The following is a 20,564-nucleotide window of genomic DNA, read 5'->3' as shown; positions in this document are numbered from 1 at the left end:
TCCACATAAAGAATAAAGATTAAAGGTATTCCATCAATTACTTTTTAAGCATGTTTCTTAGAAGGTTTCTATTTTATTAGGTAGTGAAACATTTTCAACAGATGCAGAGTTTTGTTAAAAAGTGAGGCAGTCTCAATTGGGGCAAATACCAACCCTAACATGCTTCACACACCAAATGTCTATCACCCAAATTAGCTTAGCTATGAAGATTGAGGAGGAGTAAAGGTGAATGTTTTCGGTAAGTGACAAATTGGAACTATGTTTCTGAAGTGTTTAGGCCACTCAAGTTCCTCACAGAGGCAGTATCCAACAATAATAGAAGAGTTGTGCCATCAATTTTCTCTTGCCGATCTTGGGAAATCAACCAACAACTTCGATCAAAACAAAGTCATTGGACGTGTAATATTCCATTTTTTGTAAAATAAATTAAAAAGGATTTTATTTAAAAATAAATAAAGTTTTAGAAAAATAATGAAATTTTTATAATTAAATACATAAGGAGAAATAATTTTCTTAATTAAAATAATAATTTTAAGATAAATAAAATAAATATATGTCCTTAGAAAAAAATGTTTTATTTATTCATTAGATAAGGAGTAAAATAGAGTTTATTTTTTAAAATGATAAAATAAAGAAAAATATAGTAAATAATAGGCTATGAGTACCTAGTTATAAATAGAGACATAGTAGGTCGGTTTTCACATTGACAATACGTCTCTACACTTTCTCTTCTTCTCAAATTCATTTTCTCTTATTTCTCTCTCAAAATCCTCTCTTTTTCCCACATACACTCAAACTTATCTCAATAAAATGACAATTCCGGATTCATTAACCATTGGAATGTTGTTAAATTTAAACATTAGGTTCAGAGCTTATTTCCACACATACCTACCGTTAGAATTTTTGAAATAATATCTGCGGTGAGGGGAATATCCCTCTCACGTAACTCTGTTTTTCTAGCATACACTCAAACCTACCCCAATAAAACTACAATCCAGGACAGGTTAACCGTTTGATTGTTGTGAAATTTGGACACCAGGTTCCAAAAGCTTTTCTGCACATTGCTACTGTTGGGATTTGAAAAATAATGTCTGTGGTGAGAGGAATGTCCCTCACACGGAGACAATGAAATGGAAGCTCCAATCCTTTCTCCTTCTCTCTAACACTTGAAAACCCTAACAAAGCAAACAGAGAAAAAACTTGAGGAATCTTAGGAAACCGCTAAAGACATCGCTATCACTATCGAACTACACACGTGAGCCCACTTAGAGGTAAAAGATGATTTTATCACAATTGGGATTAGAATGAACATGTGTAGGGATCCTTAGAGGATCAAATTGAGGTTTATTTTGGTATGTTTATTGTATTGTAATTCTTCCTATATGATTATGTGAAATTGTTTGAGGGGTTTTACTCCCCATGTTGTGAGAAGAATTTTCGAATAATTTGTTTGTATTTTGGACAAGATTACTATATTAGCATAATAAATTGTTATAATGGGATCATGAAATTGTAATTGAAATTGTGTGTAATGGATAAATTGAATATGTGTTGATTTATGAGATACATGGAAACATGTGATGGTGGATTGTGATGTTGTGATATGTTAAAATTGTGGACATGAAATTTGGTTGTGAATAAGTGTGTGGTTAACACTTGATGTGATAATAATTGTGTTGTGAGTTGTGAATTATACAATAACCCAACTGGTGTTTACCTTGAGAAACATGTTTATGCACAAAGTGTTAAAGAGAAAGTTTAGGATTCCTAGTTAGGAACCTAAAGTGTTAAATTGTAGGGCAATGTGTTAAACGTGTTTGAAACACGAGGGTGAGGTCGTGCGTATTGTATAATTCATGAGCAGGATTTGCGTGCAAAAATTGTTTTAGGGGTTGGACCTGAATTAGGAAGGTGAGGCCCTAACGGATTCTTCGGAATCTAGGCCTTAGGAGTAAAGACACTCGATTTGAGTGCTCCTTTAAGCCTATATTGATTTCATATGGTTGGAGCATTCTCGCAAAACAGAGTGACCCTAACTGGTCACCTTATGATTTTACTTAGTGAGAGTGACCTGACATACCCATTGTGTGGTGTGTCTTGTTATGTACTCATAAGCGCCCTAGTGTGATTTTTCACCGACATGGTACCACATTGCATATAGGCTTGAGTTTTAGTATAATTATTGCATAACGCCTGTGAATTGTTTATTATCAAATTCATGAGTGTTGTTACGTCTTGACTCGAGTGTGTGATTCATATGTAATGTGATTGGTGATTGAAAAATGAATTTTAAATGATAAAGTGGTGAAGTAACGTGGATTGTATTAAGTTGAGCAATGTTATAAATACTTCTATAATTTATTTTGATTATGTCTTTGTTTATCTATATTTTATTCAGAAATGTGATAATTTACTCCATGTGTGTTGTTTGTGTTTGGATCTTATGATGATCTCGAACCTTGTGTTCGTGGAAGCAGATGACTAGGTGAATGACTTTAAAGAATCTCGTGCTAGAGGACGTTGGGACACAATGCTCTAATAGGATGTGTGACATTGGGGCACGAGTTTTTATTTCAATTGTATGATGTTATTTTACTTTAATTTAATCAACTGTTTAACAAGATTTCTTTTGCAAACTTTGACGGCCTTGTCTTGAGCCAGATATGTTTTTAATAAGTTTCATTTGGTAATAGTGAAGTAAATATAATCCTTTTACCTCATGAATTTGTGTACATGATTTTGATAAAATTGGTTTAATTAAATTCCACTATTTTATATATTTTTCTTATTTATATGTATGTCCAGGTAGAGGGTGTCACAAGACGCGAAACATTTAGTACAGTATATAAAGGTTGTCTCCAACATAAAGATTCTTCTAATTATACAATCGCATTAAAACGGTTTAATGTGGGATATAATGCAGTGTTTAAGAAAGAAATAAACCTACTCTGCCAACTTCACCACCCTAATTGTGTGTCTCTTATTGGATTTTGCAACCATGAAAACAAGATGATTATTGTGTACGAGTACATCTCCAATGGATGTCTAGATAGACGCCTACAACGTGGGAAACTCAGAAGCCAAGCGCTTCATCTTTCATTGTATCCTCAGAGCCAGTACCATTCTTTTGGATGAGGACATGGAGCCAAAACTCTAAGGTTTCGGCCTTAGCATATAAGGACCACAATTTAATTCGAAGGCGAAGCCGAAACAAATTAATGCAGATCATATTAAGGGTAATTTTATTTTTTATGAGCTAACTAGGATGAATTTTTTCCAGTTAACTAAGCTAATACAGTAATACTTAAACTTATAGATAGTCTTGGTTACATGCCTTTGGAGTATGTCATGGATGGTTTTGTGGCAGATAAATGGGATGTTTTCTCATTTGGTTTGGTTCTACTACCAGTTGTGTGTGGAATGGATTATTTAATAATGCCAGCAAATATGGAACAAATGGAAAAGCCTGTTGAGGAGAATATTGATTTGAATATCAAAGGAAAGATTGCACCAGAGTGTTTGTGACACCTTCTACCCCGACATACATATAATTAAGAAAAACATAAAAATTTGGAATTTAATTAAATCAATTTTATTCAAATTACTTAAACCAATTCACATGGGTAAAAAGGTCACATTCACTTCATTGTTACCAAATAAAACTTATTAAAAAGCATCTCCAACTCAAAACAAGATCGTCCAAAACTCCAAAGAATGAACTAAAGACTCAGCATGTGAAACAAAATGATAAAAACAACATATTCAAAACTTCATGCAATAATACAAAAACTCATGCCCCAATAATATATCTTATCAGAGTATTGTGTTCCAGCATCCTCTAGCATGAGTTTCTCTATAACCATCCACCTAATCATCTGCTCCCACGAACACAAAGTTCGAGATCATCACAGGATCTAAACATAAACCTCACACAGGGAGTAAGTTATCACATTCCTAACTAGTAGAGAGAAACAAGACAACATAGATATAAAAATCATATAAATGAAATACAACTTACTTAAACACAACTCACGTCATTCCACCACTTATCGCGTAACATCACTTCTGAATACTACACGTCTCACACATTTTCACATCATTCACGTACTTAAGGATTAAAGCACAATATCACTCAACCAATCAATATCGATCAATACACAAACGTTATGCAACAAATATACTAAGACTCAATGCTATATGCAATGTGGTACCATGCCAGTGAAAAACCTCGTCGGGTGCCTAAGAGTACATGACAAGATGGACCACACACTAGAAGTCAGGTCACTTTCACTAGGTGAAATCATAGGGAGACCAGTCAAGGTCACTCTGTTTTGCAAGAACGCTCCAATCATATGGGATTAGCATAGGCTTAAAGGAACATTCAAACCGAGTGTATTTATCCCCAAGGCCTACACTCCGAAGAGTCCGTCAGGGCCTCTCCCTCTTGATTCAGGTCCAACCCAAAAAACATTTTAACACGTAGACTCTATGTATGAACTATACAAAACACACAACCCCTCAATTGTTCTCAAAATAATTTTAACCCGTCGCACCTCAAAGTGATTAAACTCGTCGGGTTCCCATAGTGGATCTCATCACCTTACTCATCGCGCATTAACTCGTCACCCTTAAAAGGTCTTATAGTTGTGTGATTTTATAATTCATAGCTCACAATTCAATGCATACAACATCTCAATACACGTGTGATCTCACAATTTAACACATACTCAACTTGTCACTTACATACAGTTCATCGCACTTCCCTAATCCCAAGACAACAAGTTATCACGCCTCATGCATCATATACATGTTACACAATAAAAATATCAATATGTTATGTTCATACGATTAAACTCCTCAAATAATTTTACATAATCATATCAAAATCAAAGGAATCAAAATCATAGGTTCAAAAACACGAAAACACCAAGAGCACTCAATTTTATCAACCAATTTGCATATAGGCATCAATTGGTCCATCAAACACAACAATCTTGTGATTATAATCATAAAGGAAAAATTACAATAAAATAAACATCCCAAAATAAACCCCAATTTGATCCTCTAAGGATCTTACACATGTTTACTTTAACCCCAATTGTGATAAACTCATCCCTTACCTCTAAGCGGGTTCACGTGTGTAGTCTAGTGTCTCTAGCGGTTCCCTAAGATTCCTCAAGTTTTTCCTTTGGTTGCTCTGCTAGGGTTCCCAAGCGTTAGAGAGAATGAGAAAGTATTGGAGCCTCTATTTCACTATCTTCATGCGAGAGACATTTCTCTCACCATAGACATTATTTCATAAATTCCAACGGTTAAAATTAGTTCCAAACCTGGCGTTCAAATTTCACGACGATCCAACGGTTAACAAGTTTGGCAACGTAGTTTTACTAGGAAAGGTTTAGGTGTATGCGGGAAAAAGAGAACTACGTGTGAGGGACATTTCTCTCACCATATACATTATTTCTCAAATCCCAACGGTGACGGTGTGCAGAAATGAGCTCCAAACCTGGTGTTCAAATTTTACGACAATCCAATAGTTAATGAGTCTGAAACTATTAGGATAGGTTTGAGTGTATGCTGGAAAAAGAAAAGATTTTGGGAGAGGGGGAAGGGAAAACTAATTTGAAAGGAAGAGGGAGTGTAGAGACGTATGGTAAATGTAAAAACTAACCTAACATGTCTCTATTTATAGCTAGGGTACCCTCAGCCTATTATTTACTCTATTTTTTCTTTATTTTATTATTAATAAAAAAATAACTTTATTTTACTGAAGAAATGTAGGTGATTAAGATAGCTGAAATTGAGGTTATTGTTTTCAGTCACAATAAGCTAAAATTGATTGAGATAATTATTTGTAGCTTTTGTTGTGATCCTTTTTTCTAGCATTTTTTATTTTACCAAATGTTGTCATTGTAATAAATTTGAAAGGAATGCAGGAAATTGGGTGCCAACAAACTAGTAATGATAGAACCACTTTATAACTAAGTGCTAATATAGGGCACAATAGTATAGAAGATCTGCGTTATCAATTGTAGAGATCACTACACACCTAAAGCATGTAGTATTTTTAAAAGGTAATGTTGATAATTTTTTAAATGGACAAAGACACGGTAATCTTGGGAAATCCTAAGCCTTTGATAGAACTAGACCAGAAACAGAGGCAAGGAATGTGTGTATTATTATAATAGTGCACCCAAAACATAGTACATATGAGTTTCGAGGTTTCACCACCCTCTACTTCCCAAATTCTCTCCCTCCTCCCTCTAATTCCCCTCTAATAAACTATTTATATTTTCTTAACCAACTAACATTTAGTTCTAACTATCTAATAGTTAGTTGTAACTAACTAACAGTTAGTTATCCTAGCTATCCTAACTAACTGACAGCTAACATACACCTTTCCTCCATCTATCAATACCTCCTCTTTAAGATGGACCTTGTCCTCAAGGTCAAGGTTAGAAAAACAACCTGCATTTCATAAGCAAGGGTCTCCTTCATCCTCTTCCTCCATAATCATCAATCTGAACTGTTTATTTTTACTCACATGAGCAGGATTATACTTTTCGTCACAGGTGAAATATTCTCCTTTCCTCATTTTCTCATTTACTTCCGTGAGTGACAAATTATGGAAGGTTCTTCTACCTTGCCACCCACTGGATCCTCTTTTAACAGCATTAGTAAGATCAACTGCCTTACTATTTGCTGGTTGCCAATCCTTTACAGATTTCTGACCCGAATAGTTGGGTTTCTGCAAATTATACCCCTGGATATTACTCAAGGGTAACTTCCATAAAACTCTATTCTTATCCTCCACTCTTCGAGCCTTAACCATGGCTTCCTTCAAGTTCTTTGGCTCATGAAGCCTTACTTCAGTACTAATCTCTTCCTTTAACCCCTTAGAAACACTTCCACTAGAAATGACTCCTCCAACACTTTCACCATTCTAACGCACTTTTCAAATTGACCGATGAATCCCTTCACAGTCTCTTCTTGTTGCAATGCCAATAACGCTTGAACAGGATATCCCAAGCTCGAAGCCTGAAACCTTTGAGTGACTGCAATCTTGAATCCATCCTAAGAATGATTTGGATTCCAAGATTCCCACCATTGGAACCAACCCAAAGCTTCCCCCTCCATCGCGATCACCACTACTTCCAGCTTGTCCTCTTCCCTAACTGCCCGTAACCGAAAATATCGCTCAATCCTGGTCAACCAGCCCATTGAATCCTCACCATCGAATATGGGCAATTCTAAATTCCTCCACAGATTGCCGTCGTGCACCGCCATACCTTCATCCCCTTCGCTCGCGTAAATTGTATGCACGTTCATCCTAGAAGATTTTTTCTCCCACGCCGCTGCCAACCTTTGGATCATCCCTTCGATCGAGCTCAACCACGATTCCACTGCTTCGCGATTCTCCTCCATGGCTATCTCCATAGCTTCCATGCGTGTCTCCATTCTTGCGTTCGCCTTCGTCACCATTAACGATTTTACACTCCAAGATTGGAGCTTTGATACCAGTTGATAGAACTAGACCAGAAGCAGAGGCAAGGAATGTGTGTATTATTATAATAGTGCACCTAAAACATAGTACAGATGAGTTTCGAGGTCTCACCACCCTTTACTTCCCAAATTCTCTCCCTCCTCCCTCTAATAGACTATTTATATTTTCTTAACCAACTAACAGTTAGTTATCCTAGCTATTTCAACTAACTGAGAGCTAACGTACACCTTTCCTCCATCTATCAGTCTTCAATGCAACTTCAAGAATAATATTGATATCCTAAGCCTTCAATTATTATCGGTTTGTGCCAATGCTCTTCTCATTATCTTCGAATTGCCAAATTAAATATTTCTTCCAGATTGATTTTAATGATTGATTGTGATTGAAATTGTTTGATTATGCCAAGGATATCAACTCCATATTTGGATTTACTATGATATTTTGATCAAGTTTGAAATTTGTGTGCTTCTGTAAAATAATGGAACAATTGGTGTAATTGTTCCAGTTTTACAAGATCTCAATATCAAGTTGCACCAAAGGTATACGGAGGGGGAGTTTCACGGCTCTTGGAATGATCAACACTTGTACTGGGGAGCTAACAGCATTGATGATACTTTCTCCTGGTGTTAGAATTATGCAGACAGCTATGAAAGCAGGGAATAAGTGTATTGGTTGTATAGAGGGGGTTGGGTAGAAATGCATGAAATTATGCAGTCAGGAACTAGATTCTCTTGCCGCCAGGGAGGGTAAGTAGCGCTTATAGTTCCTATTATGCTGGACGGTAGCAACTTTTTTTACTGCTCTGGCTTGGTATGGCCATACCTTTTTCTAATTTTCATTTCTGCAAAGTTTACTCCAGGAATGCTAATAGATATCTGTGACACTGATTATTTTCACACACTTTCCACTTTGCATTCTAGAGATGTACTTGATTATATAAATATAAATAAACTCCAAAAAATGATATGTTTGTGGGGTTATTATTTTCTTTGTAATGAACAGAACTGAATGGGGTTTAGAAAATTTGGGAAGGTACCCGAAGTCATTACAATTAAGATAGAAAGGTACATTTTGTAATACACACAAAGAAGTCATGTTCTTTAAAAGCAAAATAAAGGCATGTGAGCACAATCTGGCTGTTTAGTCACTTACCAGTCACCACAAAACCTGACCAGCCATCTATCTGTTGTTTCCTTCTCTTTCTTGTCACACAAGTGGTGTGCTAATAATACAATGACCTCAATTTTTTTTGACATTTTTACCAATATATTAAAAAATGGGAATTTTAACCATAATAGGTTTGAGAGAGGGGGAATGCAAATCTTAGATCCTATGTTGGGCTGAATTTTTTTGAAAAGCTAAAATGAACATTTTATTAATAGCAGCAGCCTAGAAAAGAGCACAAGGTGTGACTCTTCCTAAGCTAAAAATGAAGCCAAATACAATAGCATATTGACATCCGAAAAGCAAAGCCAATATGAATACCACCTAAGAGTGATATACTTTCTTTACAACTCTTCGCATTCTTACAGCAACCACACCAAGACCTATGTTGGGCTGAATTTAATATGGGAAGGGGCACCAATTGATGTGGATTACTATTGGCCTTTACTTCCTGCACGTCCATACCTACTTCCTACACTTCCCAATTTTTTCAATATTCCTAAACTACCCTTCTGATGTATTTAACTTTCCTTTATTCAACCTTTGTCCTAAAAGCAGCTGACCTACTCCCAACACCTTCTTCCATTTTCATTCAAGTATGTTTTCCGTGAAGGTTGCGCTGGCGTAGACATCGTTATATCCGTCGAATGTCACGAACATTGGTTGTTTTGGTGCAGCTCCGCCGAGGTCGGGTCGAGGTAGCATCTACATTCTGTGCATAGCTCCTTTGAGGGTTGGGTTGAGGTAGATACTGTAGGTAAAGTGGTTGTTTTGACTCTTTTGCTTGGTTAGTTTTTTGTTTGGAGAACTCATTCCAAAAGGCAATTGTGACTAATTCTTCTGGAAAAGACTTTATGATACACTTGTACCACAATTACGAAAAAGCTTTTTTTGTAAATAATTATTATTCAGAATGGTTCAACAAGGATTCTGAAATAGCTACTCCGTAACTTTCATACTAGACTTCCGAAGAGCCTATTCTAGAAAGTGAGTTTGTTTTTTAGAATGTAATCTGGAATGCCTATTATAACTTTCCAAAACAACTCTTCCATAATTCTTTAAATATGCTTCGAGAAATCATTATCCCAAAAAGAAAGTTTTGGGAAAAAATGTTCCAGAATGGTCGTTCTGAAACCTGTAGTATACATTTAATCTGTAACAGTACTTATAGGGTTTTGGATATACATTTAATCTGTAACAGTACTTATAGGGTTTTGGATATACATTTAATCTGTAACAGTACTTATAGGGTTTCGGATAAACTTTTCGAGAAAGTATTTTTTTAATTATTTTTAATTTGTATTATAATTGATCAGATCAACCTAAGGTATAGTTTTTTCTTTAATTTTAGTTTAAAAATAAATTTATTCTTAAAAAATTTCTATCTTATCAAAAATTATTTTAAAGAATTTTTTGTGTGATGATGATGATAATGTCAACAACAAAAGATAATGATTATAATAATAATATCTATATTAATGATCATAATTATATCAACAATAAGAAGACAATAATGATATAATAATATTCATGATAATAGTAATAATCATCACAATAATATTAGTCATGATAATTACAATAATAACAACGATAACAATAGTAATAATATCGGTAACATAATTTTTTTTAAAACAATAAATATAAAAACATTTTAAAAACGAGTTAAAAATTAATTTAAATTCATTTTTATTAACACATGTTTTATTTTAAAACTTACATAAAAAAAAACTCTCAACCTCCCCCAAACAGGCCTAATTAAATTTTTTTTTTTTTTACCACGGAAGCCAAAACCTGTCATGAATATGCAAGTCACTTCACTTACGTGAGCACATTAATGATTTGAGAATATAAAATATGAGTAAAATCAAGTTATGATTTCAACTATGTTAAAGAAAATTATGATTTGAACTAAATATACTAAACTAAATATTTAGCTTCATGCTAGACTATTTATTATATACCTCCAAATTATGATGTCAACTAAATATACCAGTAGGCAATATGTATCTAAAGTAATGCCTCTAACGGAGTTTATCGCAAAGGGCAACACGATTATTTTTTAGCATCATACAATCTCACAAACAGACAAAATAAGAGAGGACCATACCGAAGGACAAAACAACCGTTACACAGGAGAATCTACAGTAATGCCTCTAATGGAAACCATAAAAATGTTAAGTTATAGATAGATGAGATTCCTGCAGTAAAAGAAAACATGTTCACATTAAACTTTTTCAGTCATATAAATATATTAAAAAGTTAATAAAGTAAAAAAAATATAAGAAAAATGTATGAAGCGATAGATAATGTAGAATCCTCCGGTGACTTTACTGATTCCAGGCAAGTCGGATCCCTAGGAAGATTGAAGAAGAGTAGCAGTGAATGTTTTTGGTAAGTGACAAGTAATAATTAATCAATAATCAAGCAGGTTTTACAAATTGGAACCATGTTTGTCAAATTTGGGCTTCTGCAGTTCCAAGCACACAAGTACAAGTTCATCTCAGAGACAGTATCCAACGGTGATGCAAGAGTTGTGCCATCAATTTTCTCTGGCCGAAGTTTAGAAATCAACGAAAAACTTTTATCAAAACAGACTAATTCATCGTGGAAGTGCTGGTAAAGTATATAAAGGTTGAAGATCCGCATAGGAGTAGCACGTGGACTTCACTACCTTCATGCAGGAGTGAAGCTCACCATCATTCACCTTCACATCAACCTTAGCAACATTCTTTTGGACAACAACATGAAGCCAAAAATCAAAGATTTCAGCCTTAGCCTAAAGGGACCACATTTTATGTCAAAGCCAAAACCAATTAAAGTAGTTTCTGTTGTGGGTAATGTCTTATTTTATGAGCTTACTCTTTGCATTGAATTTTTGTCGGTTAAACTAAGTTAACACTTTCACTTATAGGTACTGCAATGAGTTTTTATCAGTTAAATTAAGCTAATACTTTCACTTATAGGTACTTATGCCTACATGGCTATGGAGTATGCCATGTACGGTACTGTCAAAGATAAATGTGATGTTTAGTCATTTGGTTATAGTTCTGCTAGATGTTGTATGTGGAAGGAAATATGTACAAATAAAAGCGCAAAGAGAATTTTTGGAGAAGCCTGTTGAGGAGGAAATTGATCCGAATATCAAAGGAAAGATTGTACCAGATTGTTGGTAAGTCTTTACAGATATCATGGTAAGATGCTGGGATTATGAACCAGATGAGCACAAAGAATGGGTGAAGTAGAGGTGGAACTTGAGTCTGCTCTGTTGTTACAGGAACAAGCAGATATCACAAACATCAGCAGTAATTATACCTTGTATTCCACCACCAATTTTCCAAAATACCAATGGCCGGTTAGATGGACTGAATCACTGAACTCGGGATACAGTGATACAGATACTGAACAAAGTATTGAATCCGTAGGTGATTTGATTAGGTAAGCTGAAATTAAGGTTAGTGTTTTGAATCAAAAGAGTCACAATGTCCTAACAAAATGACTATGGTTGTGTTGGGTAATGGGGATATCACTAGTGCATCTTCTTCTAGTTCTTCTAGTGAGAGTGAAAGTGAATGTGATGTACAGCCCCTGAAAGGTGATCCTTTGATGGTTAGGAGGTTAATGCGTAAGCGTGTGCAAGGATAGAGATGAAACTCAGAGAGAACATTTTTCATACTAAATGCATGGTGATGGGGAAAGCCTTAAAAATGATCAAGTTGAATTGAGTTACTTGTAACTTTTGTTGTGATCCCTCTTTGTTTCTAGCATTTTGATTTTACCAGAAGCCGATTGCAATAATCTTGTACTTGTACTTGAAAGGAATGCAGGAAATTGAATGCCAACAAATCAGTAGTGATATAGAACACAATAGTATTGATGAGCAATGTTGTCAATTTTTCTGCTGCCAATCTTATTAGATAAACAACTAATAGCTTTAATCAAAACAGAATAATAGAAAGAGGATGCTTTGTTACACTCTTCTCATATGATGCAATCAATGGCAATACTAGATCCAACAGAAGTTAGATGTATACACCAATTATTTTTATTTCCTTTTCCCCAAGGCAGAGACTAACTCCACCTTGATATCTTACAAATCGAGCAGTGGAGGAATGTCGGAAAATACTGAGATGGGGGATTTGTAAGTTCTCTATTCTTTATTTCTTAGACTTGGTAACCTCTTTTTAATGGGCCCTTTTGATGAGTGTCCTTTATTTGCTCATTATTGATTTATATCAGTTTCGAATCGCTCATATAACATAACAAATGGCCAACTTATTAATCAAAACAAAAACTATACATCTTAAATCTTCTAACTTTTCCTCAATTATTACACGGGTGCATAGTGAAGCAAAATGGAAGACAAATGAGATTGTAGTAAGAAACTTTTGAATTTTTAAGCATCGGAGAATTTGTATTTCACACAATCCAATCCCTTAGTTGATTTCACGTTATCAATACATATGAGGTCATTAGCCTGAACAGCAGAGAATTTTGACTTAACTTCCAGAAGAGTTCCTCAATCTTAAGAATACGAAAAATTGCAAATACAATTTGGCCACAAGCCATTCAAGTGTTACATGTTCACTACACTATATAGTTCATATCGTTGGACATTGCATAAACTTCATTTTTTCAAGCACAATATAAATTTGTATAGTCATGAAAATATGTCTGCAAGGGTTTCATTCCTTTTCCATTGTTTTTTGGGAGTTTATTAGGAGCAATTCTTCTTCAAATTGTGAGCCTTTGATAAAAAAAATTACCCCAAACCTCCCCAAAAGTCATGGATCTGAACACTGGAGATGTTAAACTTATCAGAGGCTTTGCAGGTTCTATAAGGGATTCTTTTGTTGGGTTAACGAAATAGACAACATTGTGTCTCGTATTGCTTGAATTTGTGATAACCAGGTGTTTAGCAGCAATGAGTCTTCCATTTGCTAATGATCTATATATCAATCATAGAAAGTTGAACTTTGTCATGCAAAACCTTATCATGAAGGTTAGCTTCAAGTAATCAAACTAATTCTTCACAAGATACAGTACGAATATATGGATTTTAGTAAATTAATCTATCTATAACTGTTAGATAGAAACAATAGTTCTGCATATGAATCTGTTAGTACAAAACTGTCAGGTAGTAAAATCAAAATGAATTATTGAAAAATATATTTAAGCCTAAAAAATTGAGATATACTTTTGATTATTTTTTCCTAAAAATATACTTATTGATTTTTTTTCAAATTATCGTTTTGTGTCAATAACAATATATTTGAATGGGTAAATAGTCACTTTTGTCTCTAAACGTGTAATTCACTGACAAATGTGTCTCTAAAAGATGAAAATATAAAATTTATTTCTCAAAAGTGTAAAAAGTGCGACAAATATATTCAGTCGTTAACTTTCGTTTATCACCGTTAATAAAATAACCTATGTGACACAGATGGACGAATTTGTCACTGAAATGATTGTCAACGTGACCAAATCTAATTGTCATCATAGGGACATATTTGTTATATAATATTTTTAACAGAACAATGACACAAAACCCGTACAACCCAATAGTTCTCATTCTTGTAAATATCTCTTTATGTAAACATTTTTTCTGTTAGGCAAAAAGGATATTCATTGGCCTTATTCCTTTAGGTTAATACGTGTATATAAAATTGTATCTTTTTTCTAAAATCAATATACAAAATTCATTCTCAAATCATTACCTCAGCGTCTTGAATATCTTCTCTCTTGTCTTTATTCGTTTTATGGTATCAGAGCTCTGCCTGTTGTCCTCCCATGTCTTCAATGATCCATCGCTCAACCCTTCAAGTCCTTATTTCATCCATCCTAGTGATGGTCCTTCCTCTGTGTCTATTACCCCTGTCCTTGACGGAACCAACTACCCGTCCTAGTCTCATACTTTCCATATGGCCCTCATCTCCAAAAATAAAATGGCATTCCTCCTTGGCACAATCCTGGTCCCTTCTGTCAAAGAACCTTTTTACTCTGGGAGAGATGCAACACTCTCATCATGTCTTGGCTTTTGAATTCGCTTTCCCCCTCCATTGCTCAAAGCGTCATCTTCCTTGAATATGCTACCTACATTTGAAACGGCCTTCGTGAACGTTTTTCACAGGGAGATCTTCTCCGCATTCCAGAGCTCCAGGAATAAATATATGGCCTTTCTCAAGGTAACTGTTTTGTCTCTGACTTTTACACTGCCTTGAAAATCCTCTGGGAGGAATTGGATAATTATCATCCTTTTGTTACCTATTCTTGTGAGGCCAAGAAATACCACCAGTAGGATTTTGTCATTAGATTCTTGAAAGGATTGGATGAACGTTTTTCTGTTGTACGTTCCCAAATCTTGCTTTTGGATCCCTTTCCGACGGTCAATCGAGTTTTCTCCATGGTGGTTCAACAGGAATGTCAGCTCAGTGTCATTCCTCCTTCCTCTGCTAAACCCAATAGCTTTATCAATGCTTCCAACGATTTTGGTAAAAGTCGTGGTGTGTTTGGTTCGTCGTCCACCAACAAAAACACTTCCAATAAAAAGTTCTCTTACTGCCACCACACCGGACACATTATTGATGTTTGTTGGGGGAAGCACGATTATCCACCGGGTTACCCTCGCTACCCTGGCCGCCCACGGTTCAAAAACCGTGACTCCTCTTCTTCTACCAATAGCGTTGCTTCAGTCGACCCAATGGAGAGACCAACTGCTTCTTCAAGTCCTATTACTTTGACCCAAGCCAATTATCAATCTCTAATGGCCTTGATTCAACAGCCCAACTCTGCTTCTGATGCTACGGGAACAATCTTGTCCAGCCCAATAGCGCCAATCTCATTCAAGTTCCTTTTAATCAAAAAAATGGTTTTGACTCTAGTGGTATATTTCTTGCAACAATACACACTTCACACACAATACTTCTTCCACCACCCGTAAACATAGTGTGCCCTGGATCATAGATTTAGGAGCCACGGATCACATTGCATCTTCTTTAAATTGTTTTTCAAGTTATTCTAAAACAAATCCTATTCAAATTAATTTGCCAAATAAATCCATTGTCACTGCTTATATTTCTGGAACAATTATATTTTCTTCAAATTTCATTCTTCACGATGTCCTCTTTGTTCCTGAATTTCATTTCAATCTCTTGTCTATATCTAAGTTGCTTAAAATTCGTAAATTTACTCTTATCTTTGATGGTTTCTTTTGCATTATACAAGACAAGCATTCGTTGCAGATGATTGGTTTGGTTAATCTAGAGCAAGGTCTTTACCATTTAAATATCAATAAAGAAACCAAGATCCCTCAACCAAAAAAAAAAATCTCCATCAACAATAATATTGTCCGCACCATCTCCTCTTCTAACCTAAGGCATTTTAGACTAGGGCACCTTTTGGGAAACCATTTAAATATGTTACGTGAACAATTTCCTTTTATTCCAAGTCATGTTAATGAGAATTGTGACATTTTTCATTTTTCTAAACAAAGAAAATTGTCTTATAATCTTAGTACTAGTAGAGCTTTAAAGATTTTTTATTTAGTCCATATGAACATTTGGGGTCCTTTTTCCAAAGCTTCAATTGATGGATAAAAATATTTTTTGACCATTGTAGATGATTTTAGTAGATATACTTGGGTAGTGTTATTAAAGTCAAAATCTGAAGCTAAAATGCATGTCCAAAAATTTTATTGCTTTAATAGAAAATCAATTTGATTCCAAAATAAAGTGTATTCGTTCAGATAATGGACCCAAATTTTTTCTTAAAGATTCATTTGCCACAAAGGGTATCATTCATCACACTAGTTATGTTTACACCCCTCAACAAAATGGGCATGTAGAAAGAAAAATATCAACACATTCTTAACATTGCACGTGCCCTTATGTTCCAATCTCAATTACCTGAATATTTATGGTCTCATGCCATAAAACATTCATTCTTCCTTATTAACAGAATACCTTCTCCAGTCACTAATAAACAAACACCTTATGAGCTTTTGCATAATCATAAACCAGATTTTTCAATGCTTAAAGTTTTTGGGTCTTTATGTTATTCTTCAACCAGTGGACCACATCAAAAATTTGATCCTAGATCTAGACAAGGTGTTTTTCTTGGATTTCAAATTGGAACAAAAGGGTACGTCATTTTAGATTTCCAATCAAGAGAAATTTTTGTCTCAAGAAATATCATATTTTATGAAACAATATTTCCTTTTATTCAAAATAATCAGGTTCCCAAGGAGGCCCAACATGATCCTCTACCTATGCCAACTAATGCCCAAAACCTTCATGAGGAAAGCCCAATACAAATGCCCAATCCAGAGTTAACTACTACTTACACCACCCAACAGCCCAACTTTATCCCATCTCCAAACCGACATTTACCATCATTTTTTTGCCTTCACTATAATCACAGCTTCCCTCAACATCTCCACAATCAAGTTCTCCTCAATCTAGGACACCTGGTTCCCCTTCTTTCACCATTGACACTCCTTTGCACCATAACCCCACTCCTACACCTACTCCCTTTGTCCCAAGACGCTCTTCTCAACCTATCAAACCCAATGTTTGCCTTACAAACTATATTTGTAGCATCGAGACGTAGCCAAATCAATCATCATCAACATGCTTGTATCCTCTCCAATCTATTTTGTCATATTCTAACATCTCTGAGTCTGAGCATCGCTATATAATGAATCTATCTTCTGGGGTTGAACCTCGAAGTTATCAGGAAGAAGTTTTGAGTCCCTGTTTGGTTGAAGCCATGAAAGATGAAATTGAGGCTTTGAAACTCAACAACACCTGGGATATTGTTGATACTCCAGCTGGTATTAAACTTATAGCATGCAAATGGGTCTACAAAATTAAGAGAAAATCGGATAGAAGCGTGGAATGGTACAAAGCACAAATGGATGCAAAGGGTTTCTCTCAAGTGGAAGGAATTGATTTCTTTGAAACATTCTCTCCCGTGGTAAAAGTGGACACTATCTGTGTCATCCTCACTCTTGCTTCTGCAAATAAATGGCAGCTTCAACAACTCGATGTGAGTAATGCTTTCCTCCATGGTGACTTGTCTGAAGAGGTTTATATGATAATTCCTCAAGGATTGCAAGCCCATGGCTCTTCTTAGAGTTGCAAACTCAAAAAATCTCTATATGGCCTCAAGCAAGCTAGCCGCAAATGGTATGAAAAGCTTTCTGATCTTCTTATTTCATCCGGTTACAAACAATCACATGCAAATCATAGTTTATTTATCAAACACAATGGAGATGAATTTACAACTTTGTTGATCTATGTGGATGGCATTGTTTTAATTGGAAATTCTGATGCTGAAATGGCCCAAATCAAAAATATTCTTCATTCAAATTTTCGAGTTAAGGATTTAGGAGCATTGAAATACTTTTTGGGTTTAGAAAAAATTACTCTGCTAATGGCATATATGTATCTTAACGTAAATATTGTCTTGAGTTGCTTGCTGATTCTAGAATGATGGGTTGCAAACCTTTTTCAACACCTATGGAAAGTTCATTGCGGCTGCATCAAGATGATTCTAGTGATCTTCTTGATGATCCTTTATCCTATAGGCGTCTTGTTGGTCGTCTAATTTACCTCACCACAACCCATCCTGACATTGTTTTTGCAACCCAACAACTCAGCTAATTCATGGCTCATCCCATAAAGTCTCATCTAGGTGTTGCAAGGAGAGTCTTAAGATACCTGAAGGGTTCTCCAAGCAAAGGTCTTCAATTCAAGAGGGATACTTCTATACATTTAAGTGGCTTCAACGATGCTAATTGGGCAACTTGTGTTGACACCCGCAGATCAATCACAAGTTATTGTTTTTTCATTGGGAACTCTCTAGTGTCATGGAAAAAAAAGAAGCAAAATACAGTGTCTTGTTCATCTTCGGAAGCAATGCATCGTGTTATTGCTACAAGTACATGTGAACTACAGTGGCTCACATATCTTCTCAATGATTTAAAAATATGTTGTTCTAAACTTGCAACATTATATTGCGACAACCGAAGTTCACTTTACATTGCATCAAATCCAGTGTTTCATGAGAGAACAAAACACTTGGAAATTCACTACCATCTTGTTCGAGAAAAGGCTCAAGCAGGTCTAATGCGGTTGCTACCAGTTCCATCCTCTCATCAACTTGCTGACATGTTCACTGAGGCATTATCACCTCGTCTCTTCAAGTCAAATGTATCCAATTCGAGGTTAATTGATCTTTATACACCTCCATCTTGAGGGAGGCTAACAGAACAATGGCCCAAAACCCATACAACCCACTAGCTCTCATTCTTGTTAATATCTATTTATGTTAACATTTTTTTGTTATGATCCTAAAGTAGATTCTAGAATAGTATGAGTTGTAATTTGTTAGGCAAAAAGGATATTCTTTGGCCTTATTCCTTTAGGCTAATACGTGTATATAAAATTGTATCTTTTTGCTAAAATCAATATACAAAATTCATTCTCAAATCATTACCTGAGTGTCCTGAATATCTTCTCTATTGTCTTTATTCATTTTAATTTTTTTTATTTTTCATTTTCCCACTCTACTAACAAATATGTCTCGAAAGGTTAAAATACAATTTGAAAAAATTTATAATGATTGCGACAAATTTTTTTTAACAAACTCATAAATTAAATTGAGTCTAAAAGAAAAAGAATACTAGTTTTATAAACTCATAAATAACTTTTTTATACTCCCATGCTTGATGAAAGTTTCAACTAAAACAAAAATGCTTTCAAGGAAAACAAAATGCGTCTCTGAAAGATGAAAATATAAAATTTAGTCCCTGAAAGTGTAGAAAGTGCAACAAATATATCCAGACATTAATAATAGATTGTGACTAATTATTATAATTTGGAAAATTTATAATGATTGCGACAAATTTTTTTAACAAACTCGTAAATTAAATTGAGTCTAAAAGAAAAAAGAATGCTAGTTTTATAAACTCATAAATAACTTTTTTTATACTCCCATGCTTGATGAAAGGTTCAAGTAAAACAAAAATGTTTATTGTAAAACATTATAGTTAAATTAGATTCATGAATAATTTTTAGGAAAAATTACAATTACAATAATATTTTTAATTTCTAAAAAAGACTCACCTCCTTTGGAATAATTTTTTAAATGATCAGTCAATAAAAAATCATTGTGGATGATTTTAAAAAAATAATTTAAAAATCAACAAAATTTTATTATAACTTGTAATTTGATGTCATTGCATATACTAATAGATATTCATATTTTATTATGAAAAATTTATTAAAAAAGTTATTAAATAAATAGTGTTTGATTAAACAGAAACAATGATCTCTTTATCGTTTTACAGTAAAAAAAATTGTTTTTTTTTTCTGTGTTGATAGCATTTATTCAAGAGTTAACAACCAAATGATTGATTTTTTTGTAGTTGAAGAAAAGTAAGAAGAATTTGCCAAAGTAATAAAAATTCACTTCCATTGATAATATTTTATCGCAATCATTATAAATTTTTCAAAATTAAAATAAGTAGTCACAATCAATTATTAATGTACGAATATATTTGTCGCACTTTTTACACTTTCGGGGACTATATTTTATATTTTCATCCTTTAGAGATATTTTTGTCAACGAAGTGGGAAGACGAAAAATCAAAAAAATATTATATGACAAATATGTCCCTATACTGGCAATTAGAGATGACCACGTTGATAGTCATTTTAGTGACAAATTCGTTCATTTGTGTCATGTAGACTATTTTATTAATGGAGACGACCAGAAGTTAACGACCGGATATATTTGTTACATTTTTTATACTTTCGGGAACTAAATTTTATATTTCCATCTTTCAGAGACACATTTGTCAATGAATTACACATTTATAAACAAAAGTGATTATTTA

The 20,564-nt window shown here is 34.4% G+C and overlaps 1 pseudogene; it reads left to right on the top strand.

Annotated features, from left to right (window-relative positions):
• Nucleotides 1–258: 258 nt before the first annotated feature.
• LOC114422013 lies at nucleotides 259–12,442 on the top strand (annotated as a pseudogene).
• The last annotated feature ends 8,122 nt before the right edge of the window (nucleotides 12,443–20,564 follow it).

This window comes from Glycine soja, chromosome 8, assembly GCF_004193775.1.
Source record: "Glycine soja cultivar W05 chromosome 8, ASM419377v2, whole genome shotgun sequence".
Classification (NCBI taxonomy): Eukaryota; Viridiplantae; Streptophyta; class Magnoliopsida; order Fabales; family Fabaceae; genus Glycine; species Glycine soja.
This window is presented reverse-complemented; position numbering and strand designations above follow the sequence as displayed.